Genomic DNA, 19,773 nt, shown 5'->3' with positions numbered 1-19,773 from the left:
CATGATCTCAGGGTCCTGGGATCAAGTCCGCATTGGGTACCCTGCTCAGTGGGGAGTCTGTTTCTCCCTCTCACTCTCCCTCTGTGCTCTCTCTCTCTCAATTAAATAAATACAATCTTAAAAAAAAAAAAAGAAATTCTGGAGTTGAAAGGTATAATAACTGAAATGAAAATTTTATTATAAGAGTTCAACAGCAAATTTGTAGTGGCAGAAAAAAGAATAAGCAAACCTGAAAATGTGTAAAGTAGATGATCTGATCTTTTTTTTTAGATGACCTAATCTTAAGATCAAAAAGAAAATGAAGGAAGTAAATCAACAGAGACTCAGAGATCTGTGGGATACCAAAAAGCACACCAACATATGCATATTGCAAATCCAGAAGTAGAGGAGAAAGTAAAAGTGACAGAAAGAGCATTTGAAGAAATACGGGCTCAAAACTCCCAGATTTAATTTAAAAAATTAATCTACACATCCAAGAAGTAGAATAGTAGAATAGAAAATTCTATTTTCAAAGAGATCCACATCTAGGTACAGCATAATGAAATTTTTGAAAACAAAAAACAAACAAACAAAAAAACAAAGAAAGAATCTCGATAGCAGAAAAAGAAAAATGGCTCATCATGTACAGAGTCTGCAAAAGATTAATAGCTAAATTAAATAGTCCAGAAAGCAATAGGATGACATATTTAAGTGTTAAATCCAAAAAGAAACTTTTTGCAAGAATTCCATATCCATCAAAAATGAACAAAAACTAAGACATTTTCATATTTTTTTAAATGACAGAATTTGTTGCTAACTAACACCTGCTCTATAAGAAATACTAAAGGAAATCCTCAGGCTGAAATGAAGGGACACTATACTGAAACTTGAATCCACACAAAGAAATAAAGGGCACCAGTAAAATTAACTACACAGGTAGATATAATAGACAGCATCAAAATATTTTTTGTTTGTAATTCTTTTCTTCTTCTATCAGAATTAAAGGACATATGCATAAAGCAATAATTATAATGGTGTGTTAATAGCCTTATAAATAATAAAGACATAGTTTGGGTAATAATAATAGCAAAAAGGATGGAGGAGGAAATGGACCTCTATTAGAACAGACTTTTTGTATAGTATTAAAGTTAGGTTAGTATTAATATGAACTAGATTGCTTAAATTAAGGTGTTAATTATACTTACTAGGACAGCCACTAATAAAAGTATTCAAAAAATAGCATAAGGAATAAGAAGTAAAAGCATGAAAGAAGATACACCAAGCAAATATTAATTAAAGAATTGGAGTGGCTAAGATAATATCAGACAAAATAGACTTTAAGACATAAATTGTTACTGGGAACAAAGGAGGACTTTTTGTAATGATAAACATGTCAATCCATCCAGAAATTATAATGATTATAAACACATATATCCCTAGCAACTGAGCCCCAAAATACAAGAAGCAAAAACTGACAGAATTGAAGGGAGAAAGTGACAACTCAAAATAATAGTTTTGAGTATACATCAAAAAAAAAAAAAGAAAAAGAAAAATAAGAGAGAGTTCAATACCCTACTTTCAATAATGTATAGGTCACCTAGGCAGAAGGTCATCAAGGAAATAGAGGGCATGAATAACACTATAAATAAATTAAAACTACCAGGCATTTATAGAACATTATACCCAAGGTAAGCATGATACATATTCTTCCCAACTGCACCTGGAACTTTCCCCAGAGTAGACCATATGGTAAGCCATCAGAAAAAATTTAATAAACTTAAGAGGACTGAGATTATGCAAATTATGTTCTTCAATAAAGATGGAAGTAAATTATATATAATAATAGAAGGAAATATGGGGAATTCACAAATATATGGAAATTGAACAACACACTCCTAAATAACCAATGGTTCAAAGAAAAAATAATAAGTAAAGATAGAAAATACTTTAAGATGAATGAAAATGAGGGCGCCTGGGTGGCTCAGTTGGTTAAGCGACTGCCTTCGGCTCAGGTCATGATCCTGGAGTCCCACATCGGGCTCCCTGCTCGGCAGGGAGTCTGCTTCTCCCTCTGACCCTCTCATGCTCTATCCCATTCTCTGTCTCAAATAAATAAATAAAATCTTTAAAAAAAAATGAATGAAAATGAAAATATAGCCTACCAAAATTTATGGGATGGAGCTAAAGCAGTGTTTAAGGAGAAATGTATGATCCTAAGGGCCTTTATTTAAGAAGAGAGATCTGAAATCAATAACCTAACCTAAGGCCTTAAGAAACTAGAAAAAGAAACCCAAAGACTACATAAGGAAGGAAATGATAGATATTAAAGAAGAAATAAATGACACAGACAATAATGAACAACATAGAAAATTAACAAAACCAAGTCTTGCTTCTTTAGAAAGATCAACAAAATTAAGAAACCTTAAGTTATACTGATCAAGAGAAAAGGAGAGAAGACTCAAATTACCAAACAGGAAATAAATTTGGGAATATCACTATGAAGGCTACAGAAATAAATAAGATTATAGGAGGATATTATTAACAATCAAAGCCAACATATTAGATAACCCAGATAAAATGGACAAATTACCAGAAAGGCACAAACTATGAAACTCATTCAAGAAGAAACAGAAAATCTGAATAGACCTATAAAACATAAAGTGGTTGGGGGGCGCCTGGGTGGCTCAGTCGTTATGCGTCTGTCTTCTGCTCGGGTCATGATCCCAGGGTCCTGGGATCGAGCCCTGCATCAGGCTCTCTGCTCTGCGGGAAGCCTGCTTCTCCCTCTCCCACTCCCCCTGCTTGTGTTCCCTCTCTCGCTGTCTCTCTCTCTCTCTGTCAAATAAATAATAAAATTAAAAAAAAAAAAAACATAAAGTGGTTGAATTAGTTTTAAAAAATAACTTTCTGCAATAAAAAATATAGGCATAGATAGATTCACTAGTGAAATCTCCTAAACATTTAAAGAAAAACTAACACCATTTCTTCACAAACACTTTTACGAAAGAGAAGAAGAGAAAATACTTTTTCAACTCATTCTATGAGGCCAATATTATCCTGATATCAAAACCATACAAAGACACTATAAGAAAAAAAATTAGAAAGGAAAGAAGGAAGGGAGAGAGGAAGGGAGGGAGGAAGGAAAAAAAACACCAGTATCCTTTATGCACTGCAATAAGAAATCTGGAAAAGAAACTAAACTATAAAATAAGATCAAAGTAATATTAAGTAATTTCTCCTCACAGAGGATTTAAAATTTTAAAATTTAAAATTAAATAATTTTGTGCCTAGATTCTAGGTGAAAATCACCTAGCCAGTGATCAAGTTGAGCAGGAATCATCTTGAAAATTCCATCAATGCATGATGGGCACATGTTATCACTTACCAATATACATGCATAAAAGCTCTTTATATATGAAACAGACCGTATTTACAACTTCTGATTGAAGGCAAATAAATAACAATAAAAGAAAAATATATAAAGCCAATTCAAGAAGAGTTCTACTAATTTTCCTTTTGCATCCACAATTAAGTGCAGGTGCAATCATTTCATGCATAATTAACTCACATAGTTATTGTTGTTTTTTGATTAGGGAAAGACCTCCTTGCTTTGTTGCTTAAAGACTCAAATGCCAATTGCAGCCCTGTTTGTTGGTCTTTCGGTTACTGCTGCTTATAAAATCTGCACCTGCCATATTTTAAATTTCATTCAATGTAATAATACACATTCTGTGATGTATCAGATAAGGATGACATGTGGCATTTGAAATTTAACCATTAAATATAAAGCCAATTTGTGTATATATATATATATATATACACACACATATATATATATATATATATATATATATATATATATATACCCTTTTAGATTAAGGGGGGGCATGGCAAAATTATTATCAGATATTTAAAAGGAAAGTTATGATGGCAAAGAAGAAAGATTTAAGATCAATAATCCAAGTTTCTGATTTAGGAAACTAGACAAAGAAAAGCAAAGTAAATCCAAAGTAAGCAGAAGAAAAAAAAAATAAGAATTAGAGTAGAAATCAATGAAATTGAAAGGAGAAAATCAATAGAAAAAATCAACAAAACCAAAAGCTGGTTCTTTGAAAGAGAAAACCAATAATCCTCTAGCCAGACTACCTAAGAGAAAAAGAGAGAGAGAGAGAGAAGGGACACAAATTACTAACATCAAAAACTAATGATGTAATGTATGGTGATTAACATAGCATAATAAAAAAAAAAGAAGTGAAAGAGGGGACATCACTGCTAATCCCATGAAAATTAAAAGGATAACAAAAGAATACGATGAACAACTCTATGCCCACAAATTTAATAACCTAGATGACTGGACTAACTTCTTGGAAAACACCTCAGCCAATATTCATGCAAGAAGAAATAGACTATCTGAATGGGCTTTATAGGTATTAAATAAATGAATCATTAACTTTAAAGCTTCCCAAACAGAAAGCACAAGGCCCAGATTGGTTCACTGGTGAATTCTATCAAACATTTAAGGAAGAAATTATACCAATTGTCTATAGTCTCTTTCAGAGGATGGAAGCAGATGGAATACTTTCTAACTCATTGTAAGAGGTTATCATTATCCTCTAAAATACTAAAATTAGACAAAGACATTACAAGAAAAAAAAAAGTAAAGACCAATATATTTCATGAACATACACACAAAATCCTCAGTAAAATATTAGCAAATTAATTGCAAAAATGTATTAAAAAATTATACACCACAACCAAGTGGGATTTATCCCAGGTACACAAGGCTGGTTCAACATTCAAAAAACTAATTAATGTAAATCATTAAATCAACAAACTAAAAAAGGAAAATAACATAATCATACCAGTATATGCAGAAAAAGCATTTGACAAAATTCAACACCCATTCATGGTGAAAACTCTCAGTAAACTAGGAATATAGAGGAATTTTCTCCACTGATGAAGAGATGATAGTAAAATTCAGAGTACAAGCCAGAAAAGCTAATGATAATTGGGGAAAATGGGACATTAATTTGTAAGCTGTAGACTTTGTATGTGCTAAAGAATAAACTAATCTTTATTCCTTGTTAAGAAAAGAATTCATTCTTAGACAATTTTTTGGACTAAGATAAGTGAAGGAAATATAGTACATAAATAAATATCCTATGCCTGGCATCTGAGTGCCTGCACTTTCCCCCAATTTTTTTTCACTAAGTTCTTTAGTAGGACATTTTAAAGGGCAAACCATGGAATTAACAAATTATCAGATTCTCTTTCTCAAATAGGCCTTAAGAGAAGAGAATTAAAAGTTGCTATGTAGCCAACGTCTTGGCTAAGCATTAACTAATCACCTGCCATTAAACATTTTTTCCTCCTCTCAGAAAATGGTCTGGAAGTCATTCCAGTACTGATAAACAAGGATACAAACCATCCTAATACTCCCCGTGGAATTACCAATAATTACTGTAGTTTATTACTGGCTATTTATCATTCAAAATTATTGTTTTGGTTTTGTGTCCTTTCCAAACCGAAGAAACTCTTGTACGTATTCTCATAAACTATTAACAACTCATCAACTCACCAATATATTTGATTTCTAGGTTCTGAGACCTCATCTACCTCATATATTGTATATTTTCTATATTATTTCAAAATTTTAAAAATTTAGCCCACAGTGGTATGATTTTACTGAATTATTAACTTACTTTTACTTTTCTTAGCCAGCATTTCCCTCCTTTCCCTCCCCTTATTCAAACAACTAGGCTATTCTCAACTCACTACCACAAGGGAGAGATTTGTCACAATGGAAAGTAGAGGCTAAGGAATCTTCCTGGCTTGTTTCTGATGGTGTAAAGTACTTACAGCAGAGGTCTCAAATTAGCAGTCTTCAGGCCAAATCTTTCCTGGAGAAAATGTTTTATTCGTTGGTGTAATGTTGGCCCCCACATTGTTTTAAACTAGAAATGGTGGCCAACATTTGAAATTGGAAGATTTAATATTTATATCTAGCTTTCTGGTTTCTCTAGAAGATTCAGATCTTGCAACCCGGGCAATATTCCCACATGGCACCAATAGAAGAATCTGCTTATCATCTGTCTGCTTTGTCTGGGACACATGCTCTCTCATTGGTCTTAGTCCCTGCCCATGCCTTTGTCTTGCCAGCACTGAGACACAATATCAGTCATCTTTATTATCTTACAACTACTAGATGTACTTATGTTACTTGCCTTGAGCCTGAAGCTACCTAAGAGATCCTTGCTTTCATGGAAATGAAAAGATTCTGATTCAGAGAGTATTTAGGGTGGAAACAATGTGCGCTAAAATCAGTATACTTAAGGACCCTGTGACTTTGACAGGAGATGACAGTAAATGACAGGGATAGAAGTAGAAGAGATCAAAGTGCACAGTTAGTGGGTCAATTGAAAGGGAGACTCCATGCCTTGCTTCCCTAGCAGAGAACAGGGAGATAGCAAAAATCTCAATTAAGCATCTGGATCTGAGAGCTGAGGAGATTTATGCCTTAGAGAGGAGGCAACACCTGAGAGTGGAAATAATTCTGTGATGTGGTTGGGCATATATTGCCTTCAGTAGTTTTAGAGAGATTCCTCTACCCCAGCATGACTTGGAAGGGGCAGAAGGATTTCTGTGTGCCGGTGCATGGTACAGAATTAACTGTGAAGGCTGCTCGATCTAAGTTGTGTTGCCAAGAGGAGTGAGAGATATCCTAGAGATGCCTGCATGAACCAATCATGTGGAAGACCAGATTCTAGTATATCCATATCCACCCCGTGTTCATGAATACTTTGGTGTTTAATGAATTCTTAGAGAATCGATACAGCAAACTGACACACTGATTTTGTACATATTCAACATGTAAATGAAGTTAGGTATCATGTGCACCTGGATTTGAGGACTGAGATGTATGCCCTCCAAAAGAGAGTTTTAAAGGCAGTGCTTTGAGAAAATTCATTAGGGAAAGTGACAACTGGATGTCTTGAGTAGTAGGCTTTCCTGGAACAGATGTGGCACCAAGAACCACTAGACCAGGACAGCTCCCTTAGCCATAGCGGCTTAGGTTGATTATAGTCTGTTAGCAAAGATAGATATAGATATCTATATATATCTATATATCGATATATAGATATATATATAGATAGATAGATATCGATATATCTAGATATATCGATATATATATTTTGCTTCCCTCATTTATATTACCTACTTTAAGCTATCATCTATCTATCTATCTATCTATCTATCTATCTATCTATCTATCTATCATCTATCTATCTATCTATATCATCTATTGGCTGATAAGTTTTTATTATATAGGTATATGTTTTTTCTTTTAAGCAAAAGTTGTTTTCCTTTTATTTAGAGTGTACACTTAATTGTCTTCAAAAGTAATTTGTTGTCCTGATAAATTCTCTGTAAAGAATTCTTACAGACTCTGTAAAAGGTATCTGAAACTTATACTTTAGGTCTTACCTGACTCTGACATTGATTCTGGAGCCCAATAAGCAGATGCTGTCCTAATGAGGTTTGTTTCTGCCGGGGCACCTGATACTCTTGGTGTTTTCTTATGAGTAGATCACGTTTTTTCACTTCTACTTTTGAGAATTCACATCAAGTGGATTCACATATCACTAAATAGATATCATCACTGTGCCCTTTACTTTTTCTGACCCTTTCTTCAGTAGTCAAGTGTACTTTTCAAAAATGAAACAGATGATGAAACAGAGGGGACGATGCTCAGAATAAAAGTCCACATAATGAGTGTCTATCAGCACTTTCATCTCACCATTTATCGGTGAACATGTTCAACAGCAGCCCCAGCAATATCCTAAATGAAAAGTCCCTGAGGCCAACTCATCATGGATTTTGGAAAGTTATATGAATAAAACTAAAAGATTTATATATTCTCTATTATTTTTTTGTCCCTTCTCTTCTGCTATCATCTCCTTTCCCTGTTAATATTTTTTCCCTGGAACTGTTTTTCTATCCCCTGAAGACCAGTTCTTGTGGCTGTTCATGCTCTGCCCCCCACTTCTCATTGTTTTGGTTTCACTCTGGCCTTTCTGGTGACTCTGCAGGGCTTCAAAGTGGCCCTCACTCTGTATCGTTTATCAACTTTCCTACCAATTCACTGTCACTTTGATGTCCCACTGAGTGGTTGGCAACAGCAGAGCAGGCCTAAAACAAGGCAGAACTGGCAGGACCCAGGAGTGAATAGTTAAACTGGAAAACAGTGTCCAGTGTGAATAACCCAGAAGCAATCTAATGACAGCGCTCTGCTGTTCATGTCCATCTGTGGCTAGGAAAAGCAGATATATAAAACATATACTCATATGTACACATGGTCTACAGTTATAGTGAAGATTTCATATTAAATCATAGGACATTTGAACTTTAAAGAAATTCAAAGAGCAACAACCCCATATGAAGAAACTGAATGACCAAGAGGTTAAGTAGCATATTTGTTACTCATCAGTGTACGGGTAGAGATGGACCTAGTCCTGTTTTCCTCAGTCTCAGGCAAATTTCCATTCTACCTTTCAGGATATTGCCAAGACAAATGTGTGATTTCCATCATTGTCGTGAGGGTTTAAGTATCAGCTCTGGCTGTCCAGAGTAGTAGGCTTTCCTGGAACAGATGTGGCACCGAGAAGCACTAGACCAAGACAGCCTCCTTAGCCATAGTGGCTTAGATTGATCACAATCAACAATGTCAACATAATGACAATTGTCATTTTTCTTTGTAATTAAAATAGTCCTAATGGTTTGATATCAAGAACTTTTTTCTTTTTGAAATTTGATGTGTAAGTTTTCACTGATGTACTTCCAAAGTATTTCTAACTTGGTAAAATCTGGGTTGAAAGTCAGGGTCCAAATCATCTTAAAATAATTTTTCATCTTTTTACATTTTTATTCTATTTTCAGGAACGTAACAGGCTTATCTTCCAACCTTTCTATTAAGTTTAAAATTTTTTTGCTTCTATGCTTTATATTTCTAAGAGCTAAGTCTTGATCTCACAAAATTTCTTTTTTATAGCAGCAGCTCTTATTTTATTTTAAGGATGATATTTTCATTTATCTCTCTGGGAATAAGAATAATTTTTATTTTTAGTCTTTTTTTTAAGTTCTCTCCCTCCTACAAAATAGCTTTTTCCTCTTAGTTTTGTTGATGTTTGTTTGCCCCTCCCTTCCTTCGTTGTTTCCTTCCCTCCTTCCTTCCTTGCTTCCTTCCTTCCTTCCTTCCTGTCTCTATCTTTGAAGGTATTTCTTTTTTTTTTTTAATATTTTATTTATTTATTTGACGGGGGGAGGGAGGGAGCACACAAGCAGGGGGTGTGGCAGGCAGAGGAAGAAGCAGACTCCCTGCAAAGCAGGGAGCCCGATGCGGGGCTCGATCCCAGGACCCTGGGATCATGACCTGAGCTGAAGGCAGACGCTTAACCGACTGAGCCTCTTAGATACCTAGCAATCCTTGACTGTTCTCTGAGTTAAGAAAGAAAGACTAAAAAGCTATTTGGAAACTATGAGTGCAGTTTCAACACACCAAATGTGAACTTCATTTTTGGCTAATCTGACTGGACCATTTCACTGGGGACCTCTAATGTAAATATCTTTTTTTGCAATGGCTAGATTTTGAGAAGGAAATTTCTAATCCCATATCTTGAATAATAAACCAGTCTGCTAACATTCTAGACATGACTGAGAGAGGAGTGCTGGGAATCTCAGAATTCATCATGTAAATATTCCTTTTATCATCCTTTTATGAGTATGACATGCCATGCTACAATGGGCCTAGTGTCCTTCAATCCATATACCCTTTGTTAATCTTTCCAATATTCTGCCATCACTGTGGAGGAGATCTGGAGATCTAAAGACTTCTTATATGGACTTGTAACTGAGTCTCCTCTCTTGTTTCAGCCCCACACTTAATCTTTGATCTTCCGTGATACCTTTTGCCACCGATTCATACCCCTTTGACTGGGTGTAACATAGTGCTTTCTGGAGTGCCTGGGTGGCTCAGTCAGTTAAGTTTCCAACTCTTGATTTCAGCTCAGGTTATGATCTCAGGATTGTGAGATCGAGCCCTGTGTCAGACTCCACAGTGAACATGGAGCCTGCTTAAGATTCTCTCTTTCCCTCTGTTCCTCCCCATTCCCATTGGCACACTCTCTCTAAAACAAACAAAAACAAACAAATAAATAAAATAAACAAAGTGCATTCCTTGTTGACAGATTTCTCCCTTTTGATAAGTCAGTTATGCTTTGCTCATCTGCCTTCAGTTACCAAAGTTGTGTATTAATTTTCTCCATTCTCTCTTCTTTGTAGATTTGCCTTGATTTATTTCCCATTCACTGGGGTCTCTGAGTATTTCATGTATTTTAACCTTTCATCTTTAAACAAGTGTCTAATCTCTTTTTTTTTTAGCTGCTGTATTGTTAGGTGCTTGTAAAATCAATAGGGAAGAATTTCACTTTGGCCTTTTCTGTCACTTAAAGTAAGTGCCTAGTGGAACAAATATATTAAATCAATCAGACTCTGACAAAAACAAGCCAAAAAATTCCCAAGATTTAATATTCTTCTCTAGATAGGAGACTTATTCCTTCCTTATCATGTTCACCCATCCCTCATTCAATAAAAATAGGATGGTTTTCCCTGTGGAAGGACCCAGCTTTATTTAGTTAAGGGTAAGTTGGCAAATGCCCTTATCTATTAGAAGACATTAGTTAGACATACATATATTTAAAATGAACTACCTTTTTCACTGTCATGAATTAGTAGCATTTCAAAGGCACCAAATCAGAAGTGGAAGAGGAAATATATGTTATGTTATATATCAAGAGTGGAACTTGCTGAACTAGGCTTGCAAGAGTAGCATGTGAAGAAATCTCATGAAGCTGAAGGAATCCAATATAAATGTGAGGGGCAAGGATTTGAGGTGAGTACTGCCCAGGGAAGAGGCAAAGAGCACTCTAAGCAGAACCATATGCCACCTAAGATGAACAATTTTCAGAAGCAGGTCTATTTGCCTGTGGATTTATATTGTCAGTTTATTCATAAGTGGAGGGATACTTTTCACAACTGAAAGAGCACACATTCTAGTAGGGAATAGTTGGGGACAGTACTGGATTAGTGTTCCCTACAAAATTTATATCCTTCCCAGAACCTCAGAATGTGACCTCATTTGGGAACAGGGTCATTGAAGTTAAGATGAAGTCATACTGGGGTAGGATGGGGCTTTAATCCAATATGATGTGTCTCCTTGTAAGAAAAGAAGAATGGAGACAGAGACACAGGGAAGAATGCCATGTGATAACAGAGGCAGAGATTGGAGTGATGCATCTATAAACCAAGGAACGCCAAGGATTGCCAGTAATATCAGAAGTTAAGAAAAAGGCATGGAACAGATTCTTTCCAATAGCCACAATTTTGGACTTCTAGCCTCTAGGGAATACATTTCTGTTATTTTTAAGCCACTCAGTTTGTGGTAATTTGTTACTTTTTTTCCAAATTCTCTCCCTCCTACAAAATAGCTTTCTCCTCAAAGTTTTGAACAACCTAAATGTGTCTAATGTGAGGTGATTGAGCAACTGATTTCAATTAACTAAAAATTATTTAAGAAATTGTGGCTAATATCTACTGTATTGGAAAGCCAACTCTATACTTACATCTTTTATGGACATGTAGGATAAAGGGGCTCACAATTTTGCAGACAACATTAATGAAATGTAACCAATATTCAGATGTATCCTAAAATGCTGAATCTCAAGATTGAAGATAGAATCTACCACAGATCAGTTTCCCCACCTTTTTTTATACATAAATTAATTTGCTCTAGCTGAAGTCATAATATTAAATGTTTCAATATTAAATGCCAGACAAAATGGCTTAATAACTAAATAAAGTCACCAGATATAAAATATGTACACAAACTCAAAAGGATGAAATATATATTTATAAATTTCATTTAAAATTGTATTGATTAAGATAATACCATGTATTATAGCAAGCAAAAATATTAAATACTAAGGAATGAAATGAATGAGAAAAGATTAAACATCCCCTAAGGGTCATAAATTTATTAGAGTATTAATCATATCAACTTCCTGAATGTATTCACTCAGTTACATTGTGTCAATTCTCCCTAAATTTATCTGTGAATCAAATGCAATGCCAATAAAATTACATTGGTCTAAACTATATAAGTCAAGTTAAAATAAAAAAGGAAAACTCAAAAATTATTAAACCATATATAACAAAAGAAAGGGTGCATATTTTTAAATCTATAAAGATGTCTTAAACACACAAAGGAAAGAACATGTCAATAGAAGAAGTGGGCTAGGAACACAAAAACAAAATTAACAAAATATTTAAAATACCCGAACAAGAGAAGATGCACTTTTCATTTTGAAAGACCTCTTAAAGTTTTAAAGCGTTGAGATCATTATGTTTCCAGGGTTTGAAGGATTACATTAAGAATTAGTAACTTAGTGGCACCTGGGTGGCTCAGTCAGTTAAGTGTCTGCCTTCAGCTCAGGTCACAATCCTGGGGTCCTGGGATTGAGCCTCACATAGCGCTCCCTGCTCAGTGGGGAGCCTGTTTCTTCCTCTCCCTCTGCCCCTCCTCCCCACTCATGCTCTCTCCCTCTCTCTCTCTCTCAAATAAATAAATAAAATCTAAAAAAAAAAAAAAAGAATTAGTAACTCACAATTAACATGTGCCAGATTAGTTCTGGAATCAATAATGTCTGTTGGTAGTTCTTAGTGTTCTATGTGAACAAGTTTGCAAATGAACTTTAATACCTCTTGCAAGCAAAAAGAAGATGAATCTATATAATTGTGTGGTACATGGAGAGTTTGGCCAAATGATTCCACTGCAAATTCTTTCAAGGACAGTTTAGAGAGGGCAGATAAAACCTAAAGTGGATAAATGATCAAAAGCCATGGCTCTCATATACTCATAAAAGGCTAAGTTGTAAAACAAACAAACAAATAACGATAACCCCCCCAAAACCCCAAAAGAGGTTGTTTAACCCCTTTCATGAGCATCAAAGGGAGAAGTGAAGATATACAAAGTCAATTATTGTCTGGCACTCTGGAAGGGGACTCTCACTTCCCATTTTTGATTAGCCATGGGGAGATTATATATATTGTCACATAGATTTTAAGAGCAACACAGTGATTTAGATAAAAAGTATTACGATCAGAAGTCAGGGGAGATATCTGGACAGCATTTTTAATATTCTAAACACTAATTACTATTTAAGCTCTATGAGGACAAACTTTGATCAATGTTGTTTCTTCAACCCTATTGTCTGGCATACATTTGATGCTCAAAAAATATTTGTTGGGACATCTGGCTGGTTCAGTCAGTAGAATGTGTGACTCTTGATCTCGGAGTTTTGAGTTCAAGCCCCACGTTGGGTGTAGAGATTACTTAAAAATAAAATCTTTTTAAAAATTTTGTTAAGTGGATGAATTAATGGATGTTCAATTAAATCTTTTCTCATTCTGTCTAGTTTTGATATGCAAAACATTCTTCCACCGTAGCCTCCATCTGAACTGGGGACAAATATTATACAATTTAAACAGAAACATTGTAGTTTACTCCTTATAACTAGAATCACTGATGGAACTTGTATTTGGGTTTTAATTTTGCAAAATGAAGTCAGGGTGGATTGCAAAGGAAGGGGGAGACAAAGTGTAGAGAGGAAATTAGGAATGATATGAGAAAAGCAGATGAAGCTTGCACAATGAACTCTATAACTCACTCAGAAATGAGAGAACATAAGTTACATTAAAGTAGGACAAGAACATATCCTGAATTACTGCTTTCACTGACACCCTTAAACATTTAAATTTCATGTATTTTTTACTCAGTTGTCTACTCATTCTTAGCTGTTTTATTTGAATGAAAAAATAGTGGAAGTGACATTGGTCAAACCTATTACAGGATATTTAGCTAAATGACTTACAAAGCAAAATACATAGGCCCATTCTTGCCTCCTTTTCTGCTATTTGAAATATTGTTTTAAAGTCTCTTCCAGTTTTGATACAAGAGGCATTTGAGGTGTTTTGAATATGTGTTTTCAGATTTGTCAAGAAAAATGTTTTTCTTTGGGTGACTTCTGATGCTTAATTTATATCCAGTTGCTAAGAAAGCCATGTCTGTGTGTGTGTGTGTGTGTGTGTGTCTAAACACACACGCACATGTACTCTTGAGTGTTCATTCTCTTGCTCTCAGAACTGACATTCCTAAAAACTAATAATGGTTTTGGATGATGGAGTGATAAAATAGATACACTGCAAAGATTTTTTAAAAAATGATTTCTCATTTTATTGATATTTCTTCATAAGAAGAAAATGATTGGTTGAGAAACGACCTCTATTTTAAGAGCAAACCATAAACATTACAGGGGTTTTATTACTAAGCACATATTAAAATCATTTTGCTTTGCTTATGTTTGAATGTGACAACAGCCCTCACAGCTGAGAAGCTAAATGTACGGAGCATTTAAATTATTTCTTGTATTTCTCCTGGAAGGTATGTGTAGATAAGTTTAGGGACAATCTATAGGGGGTTATAATATTTTGTGAAGCCTCCTGGGATGTATTATCTCTTAATGACAACTATAGTAGGCAAGAAAAAAAGACAAACTTGGGAGATTATGGATGTATTAGCTTTCTATTGCTGCTGTGACAAATTACCACAAATTTAGGGGCTTAATCCAACACAAATTTATTCTTTTGTAATTCTAGTGATACAAAATCAGAAATCAGTTTCACTTCGCTAAAACCAAGGTGTTGTCCGGGCTGCATTCCTTCTGGAGGCTGGAGGGGAGAATTCATTTCCTGGCTTTTTCCAGCGTCTAGAGTTTGTCCTCCTTCCTTGGCTCCCAGCCCCACATCATTCCGTCTTCTGCTTTCATCATCATATCCGCCTGCCTTTTATAAAACTCTTGTGGGGGCGCCTGGGTGGCTCAGTTGGTTAAGCGACTGCCTTCGGCTCAGGTCATGATCCTGGAGTCCCGGGATCGAGTCCCGCATCGGGCTCCCTGCTCGGCAGGGAGTCTGCTTCTCCCTCTGACCCTCTTCCCTCTGATGCTCTCTGTCTCTCATTCTCTCTCTCTCAAATAAATAAATAAAATCTTAAAAAAAAAAAAAAAACTCTTGTGGTTACATCAGGCCAATCTAGATATTCAAGATGGTATTACTATCTCAATATCCTTAATTTACTTAATCTGCAAAGTCCTTTTGGCCATGTGAGGCAGTGTATTCACAGATTCTGTGATTATGACATGGGTGTCTTTTAGAGCCATCATTTTACCCAACACAATAGTTGATACATGACAGCTTAACTTGATTGTGTGAATCACTGAAGGTATTTTGAAAACATAAAGTTTATACTGTGAAGAAGTAAAAATGGTTTCTTTTTTTATTGCTTTTGCCTAAATCCTTCCCAAGTTGAAATTCAAGATTAAGAAGGTAGCAAAATATTTGTGGTGTGCTCTTGGCCCAGCCTGGCACACAGTAGGTGCTCCGTTTTAAAAATCATCCAATAGGGCATGGCATCTTTCTCTCATAGAAATAAGTTTGAGAAATAGAAATCAAAATAAGTTTGAGAAATATGTTGTTGAATGCAAAGGATGAGGTAGCAGGTGGCTCTGAAGGATCTATGGATCCTAGAGGAGACGGTGAGGATATTGCCTTACTGTATGTACTTCCCTAACCATTATCCATTAAATCAGCAGCATATCTAGCAGGTGGAAGACAAGTTTTCTCAATCGTAAAGAATATTTTGTTGCTATGGCACCTGAGGTTACTGAGGATGAGACATCAAACTAACCTCAGAAATCTAAGTCTTGAAGAAAGTATGTTTTTTTCCACCTTATTTCCTTTTGCTTTAATATGAGATACATAAACTTAAATTCGCTTCAGAGTCTCAAACACAGTGAAAGCTGTCAGAGACTCCCATTACAGAACCACAATTTACATTTCAAAATAAAAGGGTTTAAAAGTACAATCTGGGCATGTGCATTTGTGCATGGATATAGCTTCAATATTAAAATTTGCCATGAACAATTCTGACTCCACAAAGAACACTATGATATCCCTCTGATTCATCTAATGAGACAAAAAATGTACAGTTTAAAAGATAAAGAACCAAAAATGAGCATTAGCTGCAGATCTTAGAGAGTTAGAAGCAGAATATCCTACCTAGGAGGAACAGGGGTTTATCAGTCAGAAAATTTTGCAGATAACCTTTTACAGAAATGTTAATTCGGAGGTTAAAGTGATTTACCAAAGACAGAAAAAAGAAAGAAATTTGTTAAGTAAGATAGTATGAAAGGAAATAGAACTTAATAGCTGGTTTAATGATTTAGAATGTGTATAATTCCATAAATTTTTAAAAAAGAAATTACATTTATTCAACCTGGTTTAGATATGGGGCCCAAAGCCATACATAACTAGTTGAAATGTTGTGGTACCAATCATAAGAAAACAAATCTACAGATTAATTGATCTTCTATAATATGTAAGAATGTATAAAGAAATAGAGAATGTTTCTATAATGTTTAAGGTAATTTAAAATCTAATTTGAGGGCCACCTGGGTGGCTTAGTTGTTTAAGCATCTGCCTTTGGCTCAGGTCACGATCCCAGGGCCCTGGGATGGAGTCCCACATTGGGCTCCCTGCTCAGTGGGGGGTCTGCTTCTCCCTTTCACTCTGCCCTTCCTCCCTGCTCATGCTCTCTCTCTCTCTCTCATAAATAAATAAAAATCTTTAAAAAAATAAAATCGAATTTGATATTATTTTAAATACGAGCTTAAATTTAAGACAAAAAATATGTGTGAATTTGGAAAGACAAGTGTCGGTAAGGAAATTCAGAAGACAACACACTTCAGGTTGTATAATGAAATGGAATCAATGATAAATTTTAAATAGTTTCTGATGGACAGAAATTTATTTTTCATTATATACTAAAATTTGTCATGTGTCAAGAAGTTATTTGGGTCTAGTTGAATTTATGGGTCATGTTCAATTCCTTCTTTTTCTTTTAAGATTGTTTGAATGATACAGTACTACAATCAGTAATGTTTTTAAATTGGACCAGTTTTTTTATTTTTATTTATTTATTTTTTAAGATTTTATTTATTTATTAGAGAGCAGAGAGAGAAAGAGAGCAGGTGGAGGGAGAGGGAGGAAGGGGCAGGAGAGGGAGAAGCAGACTCCCCATGGAGCAGGGAGCCCGATATGGGGCTCGATCCCAGGACTCTGAGACCATGACCTGAGCAGAAGGCAGACGCTTAACTGGCTGAGTCACCCAGGCGCCCCGGACCAGTTTTTTTTTTAGATCAACTAATTCAGCTACTTTTAAACTTTATGGGCTGCAGAGAGGAGAGGAAAAGTAGAGGTGAATTAATTTACTATTGTGGGAAATAAACTATAAATATTTGTAATTTATAACAATCAGCATTTATTTAATACCCTCACATGTCAGTTGGCTGCATATAAACTCTAAGTCATCTAATCTAGGCAGGGCTTGACTGGGATGGCACTACTTCATACTTCTCTCTTCTTCCTTCTGGGACCCTGAACTAGGCTGGGTACATTGCATATTTATTACAGGGGCAGAAGTAAGCAATCCCAACTAACAAATACATTTTAGGCTTCTGCTTGCATCTCTTAAAATATTACCTACCAAAGTAAGTCAATTTCTGGATTGTATGATAATTCATACCATTTTGAAGAATTGCCAACATGCTTTCCAAAGCGGTCGTGACCATTAATAATCCCACCCATATATGAGGGCTCCAATTTTTACACATCCTTGCCAACACTTATTGCTATCTGTCTTTTTTATTATAGCCATTCTGGGAATTCACCAGTCAAACCATTTGCTCTTGGTATTTCCTTTGTAGAAGATTCTTTTATTACTAGTTCCAAACTCTTTAGTTGTTATATATCTATTCAGATGTTCTACTTCTTGAGTCAGTTTCAGTACTTTGTGTTTCTCCGTCCACTTCATCTAGGTTATCTAACATGTTTGCATACATCTGTAAATTGTAGTCCATTATAATCCATACATTTTTTTTTATTAATCTCTGCTTTTACTAACTAAAGTCTTATCTCTTGTTTTCCTGGTGAGTCTATCTAGAGGTTTAGTCATTTAAAATAAGAAATCTTTTCAAAGAGCTAACCACTGGTTTTGTTGACTTTTCTCTATTGGCTTTCTGTTTTCTGTGTCATTTATTTCCAATCTAATCTTTATTATTTCCTTTCTTTTGCTTACCTTGGGTTTAGCTTCCTCTTTCTCTAGTATCTAAAAGTGGTGGTTTAGGATATTGATTTAAGATTTTCTCTTAGTTTATAATATACTATTATATTAACCCAAGTATTGGAAGATATATTCGTGGTGCTCTTGAGAGTGAGGTGGGAATGTTCGCCTACTCAGTGTTTGCCAATATGTCACACCACCAAATGACCAGACAACACATTTGGAAAATATCAGGGCATTTAAAAAGAAGATGACAGGAATCATAATGCATCCAATAAATATGCCTGTTTTGGCTTAAGTGATGAATCATAATTAAAGAGTTCTAGAAATCAAGAATGAAAGAAATGATATGTGGAAAATCAGGCTTGCTTTATTAGTGTTTGTTTTAGCGAACTAAAACTCTTTTAATTATGATTAGTGTATCTCAGTTGTATGGATATGAAGGTACATACTTTGAATCAAGTGATTGACAGAAAAACATCTCTGCCTATCAAAACACTATTTCACTGTGTTTTCTCAAAATTGGCCCATTATTTTATTTGATTTTTTTGCTATTTCTGTATTTAATCCATGGACTTCACAATAAATATTTTCCAGAAACAAATAAAATCTCTCCACTTCTACAAATAATATAAAGAGCATAGATATAGGAATAAATAAAGTCAGTTTAATGTTTCTAAGGACTAAGAATTCAACCAAGTCAAAGTATTTTTGTTGCAGACAAATGGTAAAATATGAAAACGTTTCTCCCTTCATCAAAACAACATAGGTTCTTTTCCAAATAGTAAGTCTCAAATGCTAACGTTTTTCAGTGGGAGAGTTGCCAAATTGAAAGGGGGGGTTAAGTTTAAATAGAATTGCTTCTCCTTCCAATCCAGATTATATATTGCTCCTATAAGTGGTTTAAACTTTATGTCCCTTTTCAGGCAAATATGAAATTGCAAAGACCATGTGAAACTGTTGTCATTTCCCTTATGGGAAGTCAGCAGCAGGCACCAGTAGAGCACTAGGGAAACGAAATTTTACTCCCTTACTTGATGCATCTCCTTCAGTCAAGTCTATGCCAGGAGAAGAAGGAACGAGGTTGTTTGTCAAGACAAACGGCAGGCTGAAAGAAACATCACTTTTAACTTAAAGATAGAGAAGGAGAAAAAAATAGGCCCAGGACAAATAAGTTGACTATATATTCAAATCAAACTGTGTAAGTAGCATCCTATCGTATTCCCATGTGTGGAAATTGCATGTTATTTCTGGACTACGGAAAGTAACTGGACTTTTGTAGCATAGCATTGTACATATCCACTCTTATGTTTGCTCGTCTCTCATTGATAATTCAACTCCATTTTAAGAAATCCACTATCATGAAAATTAAAAAAAATAATCCCTCAATTATTGCATTGCTGTAATCAGTCTTGAGTTTCACCATGAATGCAGAGAAAATAAAAGTTATCTTTTAATGTATAAGCTAAATATGATTTTGACAGCTATTTTCTTTTTATGTTTAC

Source organism: Mirounga angustirostris, unplaced genomic scaffold, assembly GCF_029215605.1.
Source record: "Mirounga angustirostris isolate CCGP_5_RB_7025 unplaced genomic scaffold, mMirAng1.0.hap1 SCAF_8, whole genome shotgun sequence".
Classification (NCBI taxonomy): Eukaryota; Metazoa; Chordata; class Mammalia; order Carnivora; family Phocidae; genus Mirounga; species Mirounga angustirostris.
Note: the sequence above shows the minus strand (reverse complement) of the source record.